Raw genomic sequence first — 6,092 nt, forward strand, 5'->3', positions numbered from 1 at the left:
GGAATCTCTGCCTCTCTCTCCTTCCTCACGTGGCGTTTGGTGATTGGCTGAGTGACGTAAGAGAGAGAGAGAGAGAGAGAGAGAGAGAGAGAGAGAGAGAGATTTACATAGATTTACATAGAAAATCAGACCACACAGACCCCATGGTCCAGACTTGGTGGTCTGTCCTTAAACCTAAGTGATTTTACATTAATCAGAAGACTCCAAAACGTTGCATTTCTACTCTAGTTGATATTAAGTTGAAGGAAGTGACGGTCGAGCTTATTTTTGAAGGAGTCAATCGTGTTACACTGGACCACTGATGATGGGAGCTTATTCCATTCTCGCACTACAACGTTGGTGAAGAAAAATTTGGTGCAGTCTGAATTTACTTGTCTACATCTGAGTTTTACGCCATTGTTCCTCGTGCGCAAAGTGTCATCGATCATAAACAATGTTGATCTGTCTACATTCGTGAAACCATTAAGTATTTTAAAACATTCGATCAGTTTTCCTCGGAGGCGACGTTTCTCAAGAGAGAACATGTTAAGGGTAGAAAGCCTTTCTTCGTAGGATTTGTTGCGCAAGGAAGGGATAATTTTCGTTGCCCGACGCTGAACACCTTCTAATTTAGCAATATCCTTTGCATGGTGGGGAGACCAAAACTGTACCGCATATTCCAAGTGGGGTCTGACTAAACTGTTGTAGAGCGAGTATTACATCTTTATTCTTAAATAAAAGTTTCTTTTAATGAAGCCCAACATTCTGTTCGCTTTATTTGCTGCATCGATGCATTGCTGTGAGAATTTGAGGTTTGACGCGATTTTGACCCCAAGTCCTTGACGCATTGAACGCTTTTGAGTTTAACGCCGCGCATTTCGTAATCAAACTTTTATTCCTCGTTCCAACTTGAAGGACCTGGCACTTGTCTACGTTAAAGGGCATCTCCCATCTATCCGACCAAGCTGAAATTTTGTGCAAATCCTCTTGGAGGCTTTGCCTGTCTTCGTCAGTGAGAACCGAGTTACCAATCTTTGTGTCGTCTGCAAATTTACTAATGCGGTTATTGAGTCCAACATCCACGTCGTTGATGTAAATAATGAAGAGCACTGGGCCAAGAACCGAGCCCTGAGGGACGCCACTAGTGACAGGCGCCCACTCTGAGTTAAATCCGTCAATCACTACTCTTTGTTGTCTGTTGCTCAACCAATTCGCGATCCATTGGTTTACCTGACCGTCAATACCTATTTGTTTTAATTTGTAAAGTAATTTATGATGCGGGACTTTATCAAACGCTTTCTGAAATCAAGATAGACTACGTCCAGTGATTTGGTTACGTCATAAACAGTGAAGAGGTCGTTATAAAAGGTTAATAGATTTGATAGGCAGGATCTTTTGTTTCGGAAGCCATGTTGTGAGTCCCCAATTAATGAGTGGCTTTCAAGGTAACTCACAATTTTGTCTCTAATTATGCCCTCAAGTAGCTTACCTACAACCGAAGTTAGACTAATGGGCCTGTAATTACCTGGTACTGTTTTGTCTCCTTTCTTAAAAATCGGTGTCACGTTAGCCTTTTTCCAATCTGAAGGGACAATGCCTTGTCGCAAGGACATATTGAATACGGTTGTGAGGGAGGAGAGTATTTCGCTCTTTGTTTCTTTCAGCAGAGTTGGATATACTTTATCAGGTCCAGGACTTTTATTTGTTTTAAGTGATTTGAGGGCTTTAAGGACTTCATCGGGTTTTATTTCAAAGTTAGACAATGCATGCTCTGGATTTACATTAGTACTGATGTTGGTGGTGGTGGTGGGAGGACTGTTATTATTAAACACCGAGGAAAAGTAATTATTTAATAGGTTTGCAACGTGTTGGCTGTCAGTCACTAGTGCACCGTCGCTGTTTATTAAAGGTCCAATTCCACTTCTGATCGCCTTTCTGTTGTTTATGTAACTGAAGAAGGATTTCGGATTATTTTTACAGTTGGCTGCAATATTTTCTTCATATCTACGCTTTGCCTGATGCACTAATCTTTTTACTCGTCGCCTTGCATCATTGTAAAGTCTAATGTTTTCGGGCGTGCTTTGGTCTTTCTTTAACCTGTAAGACAATTTTCTCTCCTTGACTGAGTGTTTAATTTCGCTATTAAACCAAGGTGGACTTTTATTAGTGTTAATTCGCTTCTCGCACAAGGGGACAAATGTGTCCTGCTGAGTGAGTAAGTGATTTTTAAAGTTTAGCCAGGCGTCCTCTGCATTGCCGTCGTCGGATTTCTACGAAGTTGGCTCTTTTGAAATTGGGCACCTTAACTTTATTTTCAGTCACCGATGTTTGAGCTCTAATGTCAACGCGCACTAGTTTATGATCGCAGGAACCGAGGTGTTCTCCTACCGTGACATTACTGACTAGGTTATCTTGGGTCGCTATAACAAGGTCAAGTATGTTATTTTGTCGAGTTGGTTCAGAAACCATTTGGCTTAGATAATTTTCCTCTAGAAATTCGATCATTCTATGGGACTCACCTTCTGTACCCGACAGTGTCGCCCAGTCGATATGGGGGAGGTTAAAGTCTCCTAGTATCAGTGAGTCGCTGTTATTAAGTGACTGCCTTAAGACGCTGTACATTTCAAGATCGCCATCAAGTGATTGCCCCGGAGGCCTGTAAGTGACAGATATATTTAAATTGACTTTTGCAATGTTTACTCGCACGCACAAATGTTCAACGTTACTGTTTCTTGGTGTTTTGTCAGTAGGTTGCAAGTAGCTTTTGACAAAAGGGCGACACCACCCCTCTACGGTTTACACGATCATTGTTGAAGAATCTGTAGCCATCTATGTTATATTCGGAACTTAAATCAATATTAGTGGTGTCGATAAATGTTTCGGTTATAGCAATTACGTCAAAGTTTTCTGTCAGAGCAAGACATCGCAGTTCATCAAATTTGTTTCTTAGGCTACGCGCATTGAAACTAAGGACTCTTAGGTTATCTTGAAGCTTGGTAATAGAGGTACTGGAGGGTTCAATGTTACGAGTCTGTTGCGGTGTGAGGTGTCTATTTACACGGGCGGGATGGAAGGACGTGGCTGAGAGTCGTGTTTTTTTGTTCGGGCGTTACGTAAGGCGGTGTTGAGGAGCCTTCCAAATCTGGCTGCCCCCAAGGGGGACAGGTGTATGCCGTCCCTTTGGAAAAGTCTACTCTGGCCGTAGAAATCGTTCCAGGCGTTAAAGAATTCGACGTCAAGCTCTCCGCAGAGAGTCTGCAGGCGGTTGTTGAGGCTGAAGGCCTTACTGTAGAAGTCGCCCTCATCCCATGTCCGTGGTAGAATTCCTGAAATCAAAATATTAGGGGATTTAGTCTTATACTGCTGGATGAGCCTACGGTACTTGTCCAGCAGTTCCTCAGACCGGGTCGTGGTGACGTCGTTTGTACCTGTGTGGAGAACAAAGAGTGAGTCATTAGAGGCCACAGCGGAGACCTCGTCCAGTGCAGCTGTGATGTCGTCAACACCAGCTCCAGGATAACAGTAGTTACGCCTACGACGGGGGACTCTGCCACAGAATTCAACCACCTGATGGCGAATCATAGAGTCACCGACCAAGAAGGTGCTCTGTTCCTCGTCCTCCTCCTCCAGTATGGCAAATCTGTTGTAGCAATGAGTAGGATAAATGGCTCTAGGGGCGGGTCTGGCTCCTCCTCTCACGGGGTGAAGCATTCAGCGTCAGCTCTACCGGTTCCTGTGACGTGCCTTCTTCGGAAGGTGGCTGGGCATCGAGTGCAGGTGAGGAGGGTGATGAGGCGTCAATTGCAGGAGGGCGACGATGTTGGCCTGGATAAACTCCTGCAAGGTATCAACAGTACTTGTTAGTTCGGTGATCTTCTTCTCGCCAGCCGTCAGCCTTTCGTCCTGTTGAAGGAGTCTCGTTTCCATCTGCTGAGTCAGCAGGCAGATCTTGCAGACGGTCGATCGTCCTGAGAAGAAATGACCAGAGAAGTTTCCTGTGCAAGTCGAACATTTCTTTAGCGCCATCTTGGTAAGGAGGAGGTATCTATATATTTGCTTTGCTTTTTCTTTTCGTAGGGCAGAGGGACGCGTGCGTGAATAAGCGAGAATAAGTGAGAGAGAGAGAGAGAGAGAGAGGAGAGAGAGAGAGAGAGATAGGGATGGAGGGAGGGAGGAGGGAGAGGGAAGGAAGGGGGGAGAGAGAGGGTGGGAACGAGATAGGGAGTGAGGAAGGAGAGACAGAGAGGGGCAAGTGGGGGTAGAGAGAGAGAGAGAGGGGGAGGGGCAATGGAGAGGGGAGGCGAGAGAAGAGGAGCGAAACGCGAGAGGGAGGGAGGGAGGATTACTGGTCTCTGGGGAATAATCTGGTCAAGTCAGGTCAGGTAGGTCTGAACACCTGCGTAGGAAGTGGCGTCGGAGTGGAATCTGGAAATATATAAAGAATGTGGCGGAAAGAGTGTAACACTGTGTTTTGTGTATAGGTGTATATATGTTTTACAGGGCGCTACTGCGAGAGGGTAGATACAGGCGGAGAGAGGTAGTAAAAATAAGGGCAACACTTAATCCTGTCCAATGAAGCACGTGGTCGCACAGCAAACAGCACACCTCTGCGGGCAGCTAACTCGGTTGACAATAATAAGCAGTACGCAGCACGACGCGAAATAGCACACGGCACACAGCACAGCAAGATCTACAGTACAGTTCAGTACAGCACACGAGGGTGGAATCGCAAGCGTGAGAGGTCACGGAAGTGGGAGCGCGTGCGGTTTGACCTCTCGGGGTGAGGGCAAGGCGCTGACTGAGTGAGGGCAAGGCGCTGACTGTAAGGGCAAGGCGCTGACTGGGGCAAGGCGCTGACTGAGAGAGAGAGAGAGAGAGAGAGAGAGAGAGAGAGAGAGATTTGATTTGATAAGTTTATTACACCCATGGGGCGACAATCATATTTACGGTTATGAAGTCTGGCACTATTTACATTTAGCAGCTAAATTGGAGGTTAGAGAAAAGCATAAAGAGATCACACAAAAGCATAAATAAGGTGTAAAACGTTATCTCAAAACGTTATGAAAAGAACACATATCCTACCAATAGTGTGGGTGTTGCATCAAAACAATGTCTAAGTGGTTGGCAGCAAGGGTGGCAGTACGGTACGGTACGTAATAAATATCGTAATTCCGCATGCTTAAAAATACCGTACCGTAAATTTGTACCGTTACCAAAAAACCGTACCGTACTAGTATGAAAAAATAAAATTTCGTACCGTAATTTCGTACCCAATATCGTACCAATGCGATAAGCTGCCTACATCTCTAAAATTAACCAATTTTATGAAGTACTTGTGGAAACACTTCCTTATTGATGAGACTGAAGATTAAGTTCATATAACTGTTTTTAGTTTTCTTATTAATGAATATACCTTTTATAGTACGTATATTTATCACTAAATATAATAGGTATTAGAACTGGAACTTTTTACTGTTAGTGAAAAGTTCCAGTTCTAATAGGTGCGGTAGTATGAACTTACATAATATGTCTTAGAAATGACGGGCCGAGGCCCGAAGGCCAACAGACGAGTTGCCGTCTAGTACCTCTCTCTCTCTCTCTCTCTCTCTCTCTCTCTCTCTCTCTCTCTCTCTCTCTCTCTCTCTCTCTCTCTCTCTCTCTCTCTCTCTCTCTCTCTCTCTCTCTCTCTCTCTCTCTCTCTCTCTCTCTCTCTCTCTCTCTCTCTCTCTCTCTCTCTCTCTCTCTCTCTCTCTCTCTCTCTCTCTCTCTCTCTCTCTCTCTCTCGTAAATAAAACTATTTTGTGTCGCAATCGTCCGGATATTCATATTAGTCTATTCTGAACAGAGGCAGTGGAATACATATTAGAATTTTAATAAAGTATGAAAAGGGTACGGAAAAGGTACGGAAAAAATAACGTAATTTCGTACCGTACCGTACTTGACAAAAAATACCGTACCGTAATTTCGTACCGTACTTTTACCTTAAAAAATACCATACCGTACCGTAATTCCGTACCATACCATACCGTACTGCCATCCTTGGTTGGCAGTGAGGAGATATTTACAGGTGTCGGTCACTGACTGTCCCTGGGGCAGCAGATCCCTGACTGAAG

This window comes from Eriocheir sinensis, chromosome 17 (genome assembly GCF_024679095.1).
Source record: "Eriocheir sinensis breed Jianghai 21 chromosome 17, ASM2467909v1, whole genome shotgun sequence".
Lineage (NCBI taxonomy): Eukaryota > Metazoa > Arthropoda > Malacostraca > Decapoda > Varunidae > Eriocheir > Eriocheir sinensis.